This window comes from Prionailurus bengalensis, chromosome A1, assembly GCF_016509475.1.
Source record: "Prionailurus bengalensis isolate Pbe53 chromosome A1, Fcat_Pben_1.1_paternal_pri, whole genome shotgun sequence".
Lineage (NCBI taxonomy): Eukaryota > Metazoa > Chordata > Mammalia > Carnivora > Felidae > Prionailurus > Prionailurus bengalensis.
This window is the reverse complement of record NC_057343.1, coordinates 111782501-111799187: the sequence shown is the minus strand read 5'-3', so window position 1 is coordinate 111799187 and position 16687 is coordinate 111782501. Positions and strand designations below refer to the sequence as shown.

At 44.0% G+C, this 16687-nt stretch overlaps 1 protein-coding gene across 1 annotated transcript in view; it reads right to left on the bottom strand.

The window, feature by feature from the left end:
* Positions 1-16687, bottom strand: part of JADE2 (jade family PHD finger 2) — a 141326-nt gene that overhangs the window by 111138 nt on the left and 13501 nt on the right. Inside the window, exon 2 of the mRNA XM_043588005.1 lies at positions 4638-4919. The gene's annotated coding sequence lies outside the window, so the exon portion shown is untranslated. The remainder of the gene's footprint in view (positions 1-4637; positions 4920-16687) is intronic.

The following is a 16687-nucleotide window of genomic DNA, read 5'->3' as shown; positions in this document are numbered from 1 at the left end:
TTGGAAACAGGCTCCAGGCTCTGAGCTATCAGCCCAGAGCCCGACGCGGGGCTCGAACTCACGGACCACGAGATCGTGACCTGGCTGAAGTCGGACGCTTAACCGACTGCGCCACCCAGGCGCCCCTCTCTCTGCATTTCTAATCTGATCTTTTTCCACAAAACCTTAACCATTTTTTAATGTGACTACCCACACTAGGCCCAATGTGACTACCAGCCCTGAGATGGCCTGGCTCACACCTCCAAGGCCCACCACCATAGAAGCAGAGTTGGAGCCTGGGGAACAGTCAGCAGCTCAGCCCAGGTGATAGCTGGTTTTCCCAGGTTCATCACCTGGAACATGGGGAAAGCCATTGGGTGAGCTGATACAAACAGGGCAGCAGAGGTGATGAGCAGAGGAAATCCTAGGATGGATGTAGGTAGGGAGCCAATTGCAAGTGGAGGGAACAACTGTGAAAGATCTTGAAATTTAGTGGGCGTCCCGAGTAACTAACCCACCTAGGTTCTCTCTGCCTTCTGTTGTCTTTGAGTAGCCAGTTCTCATCTCTAAAGATGGAAGTGAAGTTGTAGAAGTTTGAGACTAATGTAATTCCTGTTCTCAGAAACACAGACTGTGGCTGGCCGAGGACCACCAACTGTTGCCTTGTGGGCACTGACTAGTTTTGCACCCATTTCTAAAATCATTTCAGCATCCCTTATCTGACAACCATGAGTGATATTTTGAGTTCTCCTTTGAATTCGTTGTGATGGGAGCACCGGGGTGGTTCAGTCAAGATCTTGCGGTTTGTGAGTTCAAGTCCCGCATCAGGCTTTCTGCTGTCATTGCAGAGGCTGCTTCCGATCCTCTCTCCCTGCCCCTCCCCTGCTCGTGCTCTCTCTCAAAAATAATAAATAAATGTTTGGATTAGTTGTGATATTTGAGTGCTTCTCTTATTAACTGATGAATTAAGTTAAATCTTCAACACACATTCATTTTATATTTGAGGAGAGGCATTACTGCATACTTTTTAAAAATTTATTGTGAAGGAGTGCCTGGCTGGCTCAGGTGGTTAGAGCATGTGACTCTTGGTCTTAAGGTCCTGAGTTCCAGTCCCACATTAAAAGAATTTCACTGGAAGGCTGCCTAGGTGGCTCAGTCGGTTAAGCATCTGACTCTGGATCTCGCCTCAGGTCATGAGCTCACAGTTCATGAGATTGAGCCCCACGTCAGACTGACATCACAGAGCCTGCTTGGGATTCTTTCTCTCCCTTTCTCTCTGCCCCTCCTCTGCTCCCCCTCTCTCTCAAAATAGATTTAAAAAGAAGAAAAAGCAAATGAAATAGGGTAAAACTACATCTGGGCATATTGCTACAAGCCAGCCAAGGGTAGCCAGAGGTGGTTATGATGCGCTGCCTGCCATCAGGGAAGAGGATAAGGTTCAGGCTCCGACCTTAGGCAAACGGGTTCCAGGCACCCACTACCATAGCCACCTGTGTCAGGAGCTGCTCAGGTAAGGAGACTTCCTCACTGTTCCACACCTGCCACTTCTCCTCCCTCCTGCCCCCCTGGTAGCACAGTTCAGGGAACAAGGATGGAAGATCATGCCAGAATGGAATTTCTTCCTCCTGCCTTTCTTTCCCTGACAACCTGAGAGGCATCTTGCCCTCACCAGCTTACAGCTGAAAGGCGAGAATCACTGCCAAACCCCTGCTTGCAAAACAATCCCCTTCTGAGAAGGGGACACAAAATTTCTGTCCCCTGAATCCTGTTTTCCTCTTGACTTACACGATGGTCCAGATATGCTCTGGCTTCCATCATCGTGGGTGGCTCACCCATTGGTCATGGTCCCAATGCTTCATATTTTTCTGTCTTCATGAAACCATCCTTTAAACTGGTATTTATTTAAGCACAAGAGAATAAAACCTTTCTTCTAGGAAGGGCTCCATCAACCAAACTTGGATATATATCTGCTGTTTTCTAAGTGTGTATGCACGATAGGGGAGACAATACCCACAGGCAGTGGAACCATCTCTCAGCCCCAGGAGGCTCCCCTGACCTTTGGCATAAGTGTCTGCAGTCTCTTGAATTTAGCACATCAGCACACAAGCGCTTCCTTAATGAACTCTGGCCTGGAAGGACTGAGGAAAAAGGACATGGCATGAGCCCTGTATGTCCCCTTACTGACTGCACACTTAACTGGCCTGACTAGGGCTGGCCTTTCCGACACTTACCCACTAAGCATGAAGTCACAGCCACCCCTGAATCCAGGAGCCAGTGCTCCAGCTGCTCCAGAAACTTTCCCAAGCATACCTACGTTATACAGAGGGAGAGTCTTACCCTTATTGCTACTACTTAGGGGTGTTTGAGCCCAGACTCCCACTGTCGTCTGACTACATCACTCTCTGCCTTAAGTCCTTCAGTGGCTCCCTTTTGCCTGCTTGATAAAGTCCAACCTCCATGGCCTGGCCTTCAGGTCCCTTGCTTTCCAATCTGGTCCCAGCTATATCTCTGGCATCATCTCCCTAAACCATGGACCTCAGCCTCAGTGTTTTTTGTTTTTGTTTTTTAATCTTTATTTATTTTTGAGAGAGAGAGAGACAGAGTGCGAGCCAGGGAGGGGCAGAGAGAGAGGGAGACACAGAATCTGAAGCAAGCTCCAGGCTCTAAGCTGTCAGCAGAGAGCCTGACGCAGGGCTGGAACCCACGAACCATGAGATCATGACCTGAGCCGAAGTCGGACGCTTAACTGACTAAGCCACACAGGCATCCCTGGACCTCAGTGTTTTAACCATTCATTCATCCCATGAACACTGGAGTCCAATTTGCATATACATCTAACAGTGTTTTCCAAGCTCTTACAGATGCTCAAAATGCCTCATTTCAATGGGAGTGTCTCTCTTATTAATTGATGTCATCAGAATTGCATTACTATAGCTGCAGATGAAAGCACGCCAGTGCCTGTTTAAATGCAGGGCCTTACTCTGGTGCTCACACTACCTTCATGGCTGCACCTGGGTGAACATCACACAGACCACTTTTCAGAACAGCTCTCTCCACAGGAGCAGCTGCAGATTCCTCCCACCTCCTAAAAGCTCACTGCTGTGGAGCAGAAGCAGTTGTATTAGGACACATCGCAGCATCTCACTGCCAAAGTGACAGCTACAATTATGTTTTGGCCGACAGCTGGAGATGAGAGAACGTACAAACAACCAAGGCCACATGAGCCTTCATGAATCAGCAGTTTGTAATACATGTCCAGCTGGTAGGTGAGGTGGGCAACCTGCTGGCTACAGATCTCAAGTTAGCACCTGGCACCCTCCGGTGAAGTCCTCCACGGGACGGCCCCAACGGCCACCCAGGACACAGAAGGGCAGAAGAGTGGGGTGGTCAAGGCTAGGTAAGGTCCAAGCCCGAGGGATAGGCACCTGATTCCTAGGCAAGGGCAGGGGCAGGCAACACAAAGGGCTGAACTACTCAGTGGTGGAGTCCATCTTGCTGAACAGCCTGATGAGTGGTATATTCATATTGGATAGAGGGTTCCTGTTGAGACCCCAGGGCACCACCTCCATGAGGAGCCTGACTGCCATAGGCATGATGTCAGGATAGGGGCCAAGACACCATAGCAAAAACAATCACAGCAGCGGCCATGATAGTGGCAGCTTCCACTAATGGAGACTTCCATATGCCAGGCACCAGGCTTGACCCCTTTACATATGTTTCTTTCTTTTGTCTATAAGACAATCCAGTGAGGCAGTTTCTGTTATCATCCCTTTTTACCAGCAAGAAAACTGAGTCTTAGGGAGGAATGTGATGGAGGCCCAGTAGCTGGAAATTATGGAGATGGAATTTGAGCTCAGACAATGTGGCTCCAGAGCCTGGTTGGTTTATGGCCTCATTATCCTGGTTTGGTCCTTTCAATCTGGTCTTGGTTGCAGGAAGCTAAGAGACCCTCAGCACGTTCCTCGCATAGGGTTAGTTGTGTTGGGGCCTCCAAGTAGACTTTGGTCTGAAAGCCAAGATGTTACCAAAAGAAAATAAACAACAGCTATTTCAGATGACAGGTGCTGGGCTAGGAAATTGGGGGAAAAATGAAAAAGCTACCAGGATTTCCTCATTGTACATTTGTTCTGTTGAACAAGCATCATCAGGAAGCTGCTCTATTACAAGTGTTGTCCCTGAAGACAGAGGGCAGTAGCAGGAACTGTCCTTTCTCTCTGACCCTGGGTCCCTCTGGGGCCCAGCACCAAGGGTGGCCTCCTGAGCCCAGGGCTTGGCTCTTACTCAGCCTGACCTGGGTTCTGGCCAAGGCCTCTGGGAGGGGCGGGCTCAGGCTCTTGGTGTTTTTCCGAGGAGTGCTGCTTCCTTTCTCATGCCCCTTGTTGGAGCAGAATCTGTCCATCCTCATTGTCTGCCCAAACGCAAGCAGACAAGAAGGTCATAGGCTAGCAAATCTGTTCCATATGCTTCCAAAGGGGGCATCTGAAAGGCCAGTGGGGCTGGGGCACAGGAATGTTTGGATTTCAAGTGGCTGCTGCCCATGAATCACCAATTGCATTTTGTGCTCTTAGCTCTGTGAAGGCATCATTTCCAGCAGCCTCACACGGAGCTGGCGGCCAGAGCCTCTTAGTGGGGCTATAAATAGCAGATCATCAACTCACCTCTTCTGAGCTCAGCACAGGCTTCTCAGTTCACTGTGAGTCTTCCTGCGGCCTGCGTGTCAACGTCACTCAGATTTCCCAGGTGAGGCCTGGCTGAGAGATCCAGGGCTTGCTCTGGGGGACTGCATGGTTTGGTTTCCCAGAGCTGTTCAGGGTGAGAGTGAGGGCAATGGCAGACTTTTGAAGAGCTTGACATTTCAGGCGTCATAATTATAATCTCCCGTATCTGAGCTCCTCTCCAATTAAATGCAGTGCCAAGGGACTGTCATTTCTTTAGGAGTCCTAGAAATAAAAGGCAAAAGAGTCACCAAAAACACACCCAGAGAAAGCCACCTGGAGTGGGTAGCAACAAATGAAAGGTTTCATGCCTTCCTGTGGACTTGTCCCCTAACACTGAATGAAATATTTTACGGCTCGCCAGCTGCAGAAGTGAGAGACACTGAATGAAATACTTTATGACTCCCTGGCTTGAGAAGTGAGCTCATATGTTTTAGTATTACTCACTGCTACCATTTATGGAGGGTTCCCTGTGTGCCAGGCTCTGTGCCCAGCCTTCACAGGCAGCATATCATTAAGTCATCCCAATAGCCACACTGGAGTCAACTGCTACCATCACTGGCTTTCTGCAGGTGAGGAGGCAGTGGCTCCCACAGTCACAGGGACAGGGCTGCTGGATTCCAGAGCCCAATTTCTGAACCACCACACTTTCTGACTCCTGCAGAAGAGGAATGTTGGGGTGTCCACGTACTTGGGTGGCCAGTGGGAAGTGAACTGTAGTCTCCTTTCTTCAACTCTATGCACTTCATGACTCCCAGACTCCTTTAGTACACAGAACATCCCCTGTCACCATCTTCTTCCAAATCTGACTTTCTCCTAGCTTTCTTGGGGGAAGGCACCAGCTTCCACTTGGCTCTCCAAGCTCAGAGTAATGGTCTTCCTCATATCTTCCTCCCCTGAGGCCCTGAAATAGGCAGGGATCCGGTGGGACTCTTCCCTCTCCCTCTCCTCCTTCTCTTCTCCAGGTGGCAGCCTCCCTCTAATTTCTTTCCTCCTCTGCCTCAAAAGTTTGAGGCCTGGTCCCCTTTATTGGTTTGTCACAATAGCTTTCCAGCTCAGTGCTGCACCTGGGGAATGTTTTAAGAACACAGATTCTTGGGGCCCCTGGGTGGCTCAGTTGGTTAAGTGTCTGACTTCAGCTCAGGTCAATGATCTCACAGCTCATGAATTCGAGCCCTGTGCCGGGTTCTGTGCTGACAGCCCAGAGCCTGGGTTTGCTTCAGATTCTGTCTCTGTCTCTCTCTCTGCCCCTCCACCACTTGCTCTCTCTCTCAAAAATTATAAACACTAAAAAAAAAAAAAAAAAAGGAACACAGATTCTTGGTTGCCTGCCTCCTTTGGTTCAGACCACCTGAAGTCAAATCTCTCAAGGTAGAGGGCAGGATCAGGATGTCTTAAACAGCTTTTCCAGTGATTTATGAAGCCAGGATTAAGAACTACTTTGTCTGCCTGCCTGCCTAGACTCCAGCATCTCTCTGTTCTCAACCCTCTCAACCACAGCTATCAGTTTGATTTTCTTAAAGCATAGTTTATCTTATGTCATTCTCCTGCTAAAAATCCTTGAGTAGCTCATGTTGCCTGCAGGAAAGCACAAAATTCTTAGTGTGGTGTTCAAGGCCCTCTCCATCCTGGTCCACTCATTTTCCTGCCTACCCCATGCCCCAGCCTATACAGCCACCTCTCCCTGAGTCAGTCTCCTGGCCCTGCTTTCTCTCCTTTGCTTATCTGGACTTTAGGTGTCAGCTGGGCACAGCAGAACACACTGAAACAACAGTGAACCCTCCTTAAGACGCTGAGTCCTCCAATAAAAGGAATGAGGAATTATTGCTAAAATGCCCCTCTTGATTCAAGTACCTTGTGTGCAATTTTAAGTGAAGAGAGTTTTGTGTGGCCTGCAGATGAAAGGAGATCAGCCAGCAGATACAACCCAATAAGTAGTAATGTGTAAACACAGGATAGCAGGAGAGGTGGGGCTCGTGATTGATTCCAAGGACATGGAATTTCAGCATTCTCCTTGCTTTTACTCAAGTTGGAGACAGAGCAGGTCTGGTAAGCACTGGGGCCAGGGCCATGTTTCAAAATGCCTCTCATGCTTTTTTGTCCCCCAGTCCTAGACAAAAGCAGAGGACCGCATTTGGATCTTGTTCAAAAGGTCAAGAGTGTTTTACTAAAACGATTAAACAATGTGTGTGTTTGGACTTTGAAATGCTTTCCCATAAAGAAATGCCTACCCCCAAATAAAATAAAAAGTGATTGTGTTGACTGACAGCAGGCATTCTTTCAGAACAGGGTCTGGAAATTGTTCCCCTCAAGAGCTTTCAGAGTGAAAATGAACCCTAAAAGAACTTCTGGGTAAATGTGGCAGAAGAGACTCTCATGAATCTCCATCTGCTCCCTCCCAAAACTCTACTAAAAACAACTATAAAGGAGTAAAAAGAGTTACAAATCCACAAGGTCTATGAGAACAGGCGGGGAGACAGCAGCAGACAAAGGATGGAAGCACATTTTTGGAAGGTGGGAAGCACAGGAAGGAGTGGTGAGTCACACAGCAGCCCGGGGGAGGTTGAAGGCCTGATTCCTGCAAAGGGGCTCTGAGGGGAGAGGCAGGCCTAGCTGTTTAGCTGTCGGGGACAAGGAGGACAGAGCTACAAATGGGAGGGCTAGTGGAGGCTGTGTGAGAGCACAGTCCCCAGGGGCAAAGGGGTTCTACACCTTGTCCATTCCTGTAGGGCACCTGTGGTGCTCACTGGGGAATTTGGATCAGCACATCAGGCAGTGTGGAGGGTGTGAATAAAGTGCAGAGAATACAGACAACAGCAGAAGTCTAGATACCGAAAGGTAAAATCCCAGCCCCTTTTCCTCATGCAGCCAGACACAGCACTTACTCCCAGGATGGAGACTAAAGAACCCTCTTCTATAGAAGCTGAGCAAACTCAAGGGAAAGACCTACAGATACAGACATGATATGGATACAAACCTTCAATGGAAGAGCCAGCTCATGACCAACTACCTCTACAGGGAAGTCTGCTGTTTGACAAGTTCCATCTAAGCATGCTGATCAAAGCATAATTCTTAGATATTATCAGATAGCTGAGATCCTCAGACATTTAAGGAAAGCTTCAGACATGAGAAACAGGTATGTGGGGAAGTGGAGGAGAGGAAGAATGCCTAAGTTCAGGGAGAAGAAAGCTTTAAAAATGCTATAAAATCCTCAGGGAGAGAAAATAAGGTTTCTACTTCAAGGTTCATTATCCATGAAATGTCAGAACACCAGGGATAATAAAGAAAAGACCCTGAAAGGACTCAGAGAGGGAAAACAGGTCAACTGAGAGGACTGAGGATCAGAATGGCACCAGACTCCTCAACAGCAACACTGGAAGCTGGGAGATAATGGAGTCAGGCCTTTAGAACTCTGAAAGAGAATGAGTTATAGCTTAGACATCTAAACCCAAACCATTAATTACGGGAAATGGTAGAATAAGAGATGTTTGCAGACCCAAAAGACCACAAATAATGTGCCTCTCACACTCCCTTTCTCAGGAAGATCTCTACCCAAATAAAAGAATAGTCCAAGAATGAGGAGGACATGCCCAGGAAAGGGCAAAGGGATGCCCATAGTGATCCTGAAGGAAAGCCTGGATGACAGTGAGGCAGAAGGCCCAGGGGCAAGAGCTCCCCTCTGAGCCAGAGGATAGAGGACTTCAGGTGAGAGATGGCCAGATTACCCGACCAGTATGCCCAAGTAGAAAATTATATTGAGGGGCTATTAGACAGTTATGAGAGTTAGCAATATGTTTATAAAAAAACTGAGTAAATAGAAAACACAGAGCTATTGCGACCTATAACAAACAAACAAACAAACCCCATGACACATAAACTGTGAAAGCAAATAAATGCCGCACCAAGAAAATTTACGTAGCCACAGTAATGTAAACACAGATTATTGATTTAACCAGAGATTGTAATAAACAGCGCTGAGAAGCTGGGGGAAAGGGAAGGAGGATGCAGGTGGCAGTGGATAAAAGAAGCAAAGCCTCATCTCCCATAATTGCAAGAAAATGGATAATGTCTAAAACTGACAAATCAACAAAATAACACTACAAGCATATTATTTAGAGAAATGGAGGAGGTGGTTAAAACTGGCAGAAACAGCTGAAAGAGATTATTTATTTATTTAATTGGGTACCTCTGGGTATCAGGCTGGGGTTGGGTTTATGTGGGACAGGGAACTGCTATTTTCTTCTCTCCCCCCAAAAAAATTTTAATGCTTTATTTATTTGAGAGAGAGAGAGAGAGAGAGAGAGAGAGAGAGAGAGAGAGAGTATAAGCTGGGCAGGGGCAGAGAGAGAGGGAGACAGAATCCACAAAGCAGACTCCAGGCTCTGAGCTGTCAGTACAGAGCCTGATGCAGGGCTTGAACCCATGAACCACGGGATCATGACCTGAGCCGAGGTTGGCTGCCCAACCGACTGAGCCACCCAGGCGCCCTGGGGAACTGCTATTTTCCACGATACGCCTTTTAGTCCTATTTGACTTTTTGTGTGTATACATTATTTTCACAAAAAATAAAAAGTTTTTAAGAGAGAAATCAAAAGCGGGGCACTCCATGAGTTCGAGCCCCGCGTTGGGCTCTGTGCTGACAGCTTGGAGCTTGGAGCCTGCTTCAGATTCTGTGTCTCCCTCTGTCTCTGCCCCTCCCCTGCTCATGCTCTGTCTCTCTCTGACTCAAAAATAAATAAAAACATTAAAAAAAATTTTTTTTAAGAAAAATCAAAAGAAAATATTTTCAATGGACAAAAACATGTCAGGTATTCATTAATTACATCTCTGTGATTTTTTTCTGTCCTGTTGATCTTCCTCTTCATTCATCCATGCATTCATTTATTTTCTTTCAAAGTCTTAAATATGGATGGGAAAACGTGGTGGGGTGGCCAGCAGAAAATGCATTTGGGATATGCTTACACTAAAAAAATGATTTGTTGTTTATCTGAAATTCAAATTTAGTCAGGTGTTCAGTACTTTTATTTCACTAAATCTGTCATGCTAAAATGTGGCCTCTCCTTTTGCTTATCCCACAGGCTAGGCCTAGGGCTAGACAGCGGAATGAGAAATTTCGTCTGCAATTAATATTCACAGTGCGGGAGATAGGTATAGAAACTAACAAAACTACCTGGTCAGATGCTGAGCAGTGATTTGTTACACAGTCAAGATGTGTATGGCATGGTGCCAACACAGTCTCTGTGAGTATATTAAAGAAGTATATTAAACAAGTACAGTTCTTGCCCTGTGACTGGCAGCTGGGTCCCCCATGGGCCCAATGCCTGGAACTTCTCCCTCTATTTGTCCCTCATGGCTTGGGAGCTGGGCCTAGGGCTCCTGGCGGTCATCATCATCCCTCCTGCAGCATTTTCTCACCAGAGAGGGGGTGGGCAGGATGAGAAGTGACTTCAATTTATCTAAATTCAGGAGTGGGACCACACACTTTATCCTTCTTCCTTTTTATTAAAAAACTAGCTCTTAGGGCACCTGGCTGGCTCAGTCTCTAAAGCATCGATCTTGATCTTGGGATTGTAAGTTCAAGTCCTGTGTTGGGTGTAGAGACTTAAAAATAAAACCCCAAAACAAAAACTGTCTCTTAAGCAAATTCTTACCCGGATGCCCAATCTTGTCTGTGGTGTGCTTACTTAAGAGTTTCTCTCAAAGGAGGATTTTTTTTCTTGAACCATGGGGAGAGTCTCCACCACCACTGACTAATGGTAGGAAGGTAATCATTTTCTCCCTTTTGTGCTGGGGAAAGTGTTCTTTGGGGTTAACAGAAGTAACACTAAGGATATGCGAGTCTTCCTGCAGCTAAAATCATCTCTGGAATATGTAAACATAAAATTTGGAAATACATAAATGTATATAAAGAAAATCAGCTATAATCTGAGAGAACACAAAACATAAAGCATTTTTGTTTTGCTATTAATTATTCCTATGTGAGTAGAGGTCAAGGGCAGTCAGGCAGGCAGCAGTTTTCAGAAATTTGTCTGGGATTAAGATTATTAGCTATAGGGTCCTATTCTACAAAACTAGCAGTGAGAATGACAAAAGAGTTCGCTTTGCTTAAGCATTTTCAAAGCTTTCTAAAAACAAATAGCTGTGGCCATATATTTTTTGTTAACGGTAAAATACTTAATCATGTATCTTGGTCAATCATGAATTTATTGTAGATGTGAGATAACTGGGAGCTCAGTTCAACCCAAGCAAGTATTTTCTATTTTTCAGACAACTATAATTGTTTAAAGTTTTTCTATTTAAAGATGAAATCTGACTTCATATAGCTCTCTCAATCTTTGGCCCTATGCCTGCCTTGAAAAGCAAAGAATGAGCTATCTTCTACAAAATAGCCCTTCAAGGATTTGAAGGCCGTCCTCACAATTATGTCCTCTGCTGCCATATGCCACCTGATCTCCAGCTCCCCTCCTCCATCTCCTTCCTGGTGAGCACTAGTTCATCAATGTGTGCTTGAAATGAGGCATTCAGACTGAACTCCTGGTATGGCCTGAGGCGTACAAAATAGCAAGAACTGTAACTTTCTGTGATCTGAATGCTGAACATTCATTTGGTTAGGTAAAAGCAGCCGCTAGATCGCAGTTTTAAGAACATCAACTTTATGGTCTCTGGCAGAGAGACGAGTCTAATTCAATAGAAAAAAACCTTAGGCTTACACTTACAACAGATTAAAATATTCATGCATCTAGATACAGAAACACCATCTTATATGAATATAAATAATGGATTAACAAACTTTTGCACAACAGAAGCTAACCTGATTTTAATGTTACTACCTCTCAGTTACCTTTGCACAGTAACTTCCTGCAGTAGGAAGCCTTTGGGGAATGTAATTTCCACTGCCTTGTGATGTTAATTTGAGGCAATTATCATAAGTAGACTAAAAAAAGTTTTGCATATTATTTGTTCTTGTGGAAGCCCTGGGCTGTTGGCGAGTCAGGATACTGGAGAGGCCATAGGAGAGGAATATTCAGAATTTAGAAACTTCTTTAATAGCCTCGGATCATAAGGTTTCAAAGCTTTTAATGTTTCCCAGCTTTTGGGCTGGTAAAACCTTCTTTTCTGCAGATGCTGGGAAGCCAGCTTGAAGAGCTCTGAGAGCTCTCTCCACTTGATATTTTAAATGCACCTGAATTTTCAGGTTTTCCAAGGTAGGATAAGCAAGAGTAAAACTGCTTCTCCAGTCCATTTGGCTACTTTAAAACAGTTTTGTCAGGTATAGAGGGGAAAATAAGTAAGCTTTTCCCCTTGACACTTCCAGAACCACTGTAAACTTGGGTTACTTGCTGAGCTTACGTGTGGTGGGAAGAAATAGAAAACCCTGGTGTCTGTAGTTCAGTGCTCTCATCTGACCACCCTCAGAAGGCCTTTTTGAGCCATTTCCAGGAGTGTTTTAACCTGTTGCATTGGTCCCCCTCTTCAAGACCAAAATCAGAATAGAAGAGTTTAAAGTGTTCTTAATAGTAAGTAACTTGCTGTTTCTCCAGATATTTGTTCCTGTGCCGGGGCCCTAGGCTGGGGGTTTTCAGCGCATCAGTCATAAAGTGGGAGGCTACACAAAAAGAAGAAAGATTTTGCTCAGGAGAGTATGGAAATTCAAGAATGTGAGAGCTGTGATTGCAATAACTATGCAATGGCTTTAAAGATGAAGGAAGCCCGTGGCTGGTACAAGTTTAGGCACAAACTTTCTACCGTATACTTTGGCAAAATACAGTAAATGCTTTAAAAGTGTGCGTGTTCAAGGGGGCACCTGGGTGGCTCGGTAGGTTGGGCATCTGACTTTGGCTCAGGTCATGATCTCATAGTTCAAGCCCCACATTGAGCTCCATGCTGACAGCTTGGAGACTGGAGCCTGCTTCAAATTCTGTGTCTCCCTCTGTCTCTGCTCCTCCCCTCCTTGCACTCTGTCTCTCTGTCTCTGTCTCTCTCTCAAAAATAAACATTAAAAAAAATTAAGAAAAAAAATTCTCCAGGCTCTTTTGAACCAGGAACCTCACTTCTAGAAGTTTATCAGAAGGAAACACAAACAAACCTGGATGTCCACAGAAGTTCAGTTGAAAGGATAAGTCATGTTGGCATTGATTAAAATTTTTTATCATAACTTAAAAGTAGGGGAACGTCCCATTTCAGAAGGAACACTGAAGTGTTTTGGCTTTGAACTATCACCCTCAACAAGGATAATAACAAATCTGCCAACTATGTATTTGGTGAAACCTGGAGAAAAATACAACCTCTACAGTGTTGATAAGAGTTGCCAGGGGCGCCTGGGTGGCGTAGTCGGTTAAGCGTCCGACTTCAGCCAGGTCACGATCTCGCGGTCCGTGAGTTCGAGCCCCGCGTCAGGCTCTGGGCTGATGGCTCAGAGCCTGGAGCCTGTTTCCGTTTCTGTGTCTCCCTCTCTCTCTGCCCCTCGCCCGTTCATGCTCTGTCTCTCTCTGTCCCAAAAATAAATAAACGTTGAAAAAAAAAATTAAAAAAAAAAAAAAAAGAGTTGCCAAAGACAGGGACACATGCGTGGCTCAGTCGGGGTTAAGCACCCGACTCTTGATCTCAGCTCAGGTCTTGGTATCAGGATTGGGAGTTCAAGATCCTCATTGGAACCTACTTACAAAAAAAGAAAAGTGTTGCTAAAGATGAAAAAAGCAGAATATCTGGTGAAACTTCTTGAGTGAGGAGGGAAAATAGAGCTTCTCCAGCAAGTATTCCCTTCCAGAAGGGGAGGATCCTACTCTGAAAGGGAACTACAAGGACAAGGCCTAAATTAAACAAAACAAGATTGCTGGGGATGATGGAAACTCTTGGAAAGCACTATGGGGGAGAGAGGTACTTTTAAAAGTACTCTTAGAAACAAAGGCTGTAAAAAATTCTGGGAGACAAATGGACAGAGAAGCTCTCCTCAACCAAACTGAAATCTAGAGGAGGTGACTTCTCACAGAAGCCATGTTTGAGATCCATCACTGTGATAACAGAGAAGCTTCCTTGGTCCCACCTCTCCACCCCTCCACCACATTTCTAGGGTAAAAATTGCTACCAGCAACAGTGGAACAACACCTGCAAGACACTCAAAGGAAGAAAAGTATGGGCCAAGAATTCTATCCACCAAACTGATCTTTAAGTATAAAGCTTACAGATATTTTTAAAAATAATTATATATTTTTTATTTTGAAAGAGAGAGAGCAAGCTGGGGGGAAGGGCAGAAAGAGAGGGAGAGAGAGAATCTTTAGCAGACTCCACACCCAGCTTAGAGCCTGACTAGGGGCTCAACCGTGAGATCATGACCTGAACTGAAATCAAGAATCAGATGCTTAACCAACTGAGCCACCCAGGTGCCCCAAGGTTAGAGAAAAACATTTTATTTATTTTATTTTATTTTTTTAATTTTTTTTTAATGTTTTATTTATTTTTGAGACAGAGAGAGAGCATGAACGGGGGAGGGGCAGAGAGAGAGGGAGACACAGAATCGGAAGCAGGCTTCAGGCTCTGAGCCATCAGCCCAGAGCCCGACGCGGGGCTCGAACTCATGGACCGCGAGATCGTGACCTGAGCTGAAGTCGGACGCCCAACTGACTGAGCCACCCAGGCGCCCCGAGAAAAACATTTTAAAACATGTAAGAAATCAGGGAATATTATTTTCATGAGCCCTTTCTGAAGAACCCACTAGAACCATAGAACAGCAGTCTTAACATCACATGGCAAGCCTTATGAAATCAGGGTAAAAGGACCTTCCTTGAGTATGGAATGCATTTAACTATAGACATAAGAGTAAAACAAATATAGAAATCAGGGTGACAGGTCAGAATTCAAATGTTACATGCCTTAATACTGTAGAAATTTCTAGAGAGAAGATAGGAATAAGAATGAGCTTACTAATTGCCTCGAGTCAATGGATTCACAGGATAGTATTTAAAGTTTCTAAATCAAGTAGAAGCTTAAGCATATTTAATACAAACACTAAAATTGATAATCCTATGATTATATGATGGAAGGATTGGATTACAAGATAATTTTATTTTGCTCATGGTAGGGAATCAAAAGATACAGTGCCAAAAGAAAATGGATGAAGGGTATTTTACATAGATAACTTCTAGAATAAAAATACAAAACTTCCTAATAGCAAAACTACATTAAGGAAAAGGGGAAATACAAAAGTGCATTATGAAAACCAACATAAAATAATGACACAATTGAGAACAAATATATCTGTCATTTCAGTAAGTGAGTTTAATTCATCTTTTAATTTTTTATTTTATTTTTTTAAACGTTTATGTATTTATTTTTGAGAGAGAGCGCACCAGCAGGTTAGGAGCAGAGAGAGGGATACAGAGGATCCCAAGCAGCCTCTGCACTGTCAGCACAGAGCTCGATGTGGGGCTTGAGCTCACCAACTGTGAGATCATGACCTGAGCCGAACTCAAGAGTCAATCGCTTAACCAACTGAGCCACCCAGCCACCCCATAACTCATTTTTTAAAAATAGTTTTCAAAGTAGAATTCAAAATTCGATCCAACTCTAAACTGTAATCATTTATCTAAGATAAAATGATTCTGAAAGGTTAATAATAAATGGATGGGCATAGAAAGGCATACCAAAAAATTATAAACATTAAAAATCTTAATATCTGACAACATAAAATTCAGGGAAAAAGCTTTAACCAAGATAAAGAGAAGTAATCTTTGTAGCTAAAGACTACAATCCACTATAAAAATTTAAGTTATGAATATTTATGCATTAAGTAATATAGCAAGGACTTTCATATAATAGAAACTGTAGAGATATGAGATTTAGACAGAGACACACTAATAACAGAAGAACTTTTTTTTTCTTTAAAGTTTATTTTATTTATTTTGAGAGAGAGAGAGAGAGAGAGCGAGCAAGGGAGGGGAGAGAGAGGGAGGGAGAGAGAGAATCCCAAGCAGGCTCTGTGCTGTTAGCCTGGAAGCTCAACTTGGGGCTTGATCGTTAGGAACCGTGAGATCATGGCCTGACCTGAAATCAAGAGTTAGTCCCTTAACAAACTGAGCCACACAGGTGCCCCTAAAAGACTTTGATTTACCTTTCCCAATCCAGAACAGATCAAGTGGTCACAATTAAATGATGATCTAGAACTCCAAGCAACACAATCAACAAGGTAGATGTTATTGATAGGGATCAAACATTGTCCTCTGAGAATAGAAAACATACTATGTTTTTGAGTGCTCTGGAATATCCATACACATACACTTAGACACACACAAAAGATTATATATTAGGCCACAAACCAGACCTCATTACCACAGTAAAAATAATGCAGATAGCATTTTATAATAATGACACAAGAATCATTGACATTTATAACATGTTCAGAAAACAAAAATTGTGCTCTTTGGATATATATGGGGGTCTATATTAAATAACTCTATAATCAAATGGAAAATACAAATTCAAAATTGCATAATTTCTAGAAAACAACAATAATGAACATACCATATAGAAGGATCTCTGAGTACAGTTAAAGTAGTACTCAAAGAAAAATTCATTTCATTAAATAATTATATCAACATAAATGAAAGAAAAAGAAATGGATTAAACTGGCTTAAAAAACTAGAAAAATATTTTTAAAATAAGCCAAAGGAAAGCAAAAGGAAAACTTAATAAAGATAAATACAGAAATTAATCAGTTAAAATAACAAAACTATAGTGGAACTTATTAATAAATAAGCTTATTCTTAGAAAAAATTCAATCATGTTAACTAACTGGAATTTAAATAAAAGCTTGAAAAAAAGAAAAAAATTCGGGGCACCTGGGTGGTTCAGTCAGTTAAGCATTAAACTTTGGCTCAGGTCATGATCTCATGGTTCATGAGTTCAAGCCCCATGTTGGGCTCTCTGCTATCAGTGCAGAGCCCACTTTGGATCCTCTGTCTCCTCTCTTTGCCCCCTTCCAACTCTCTCTCTCTCTC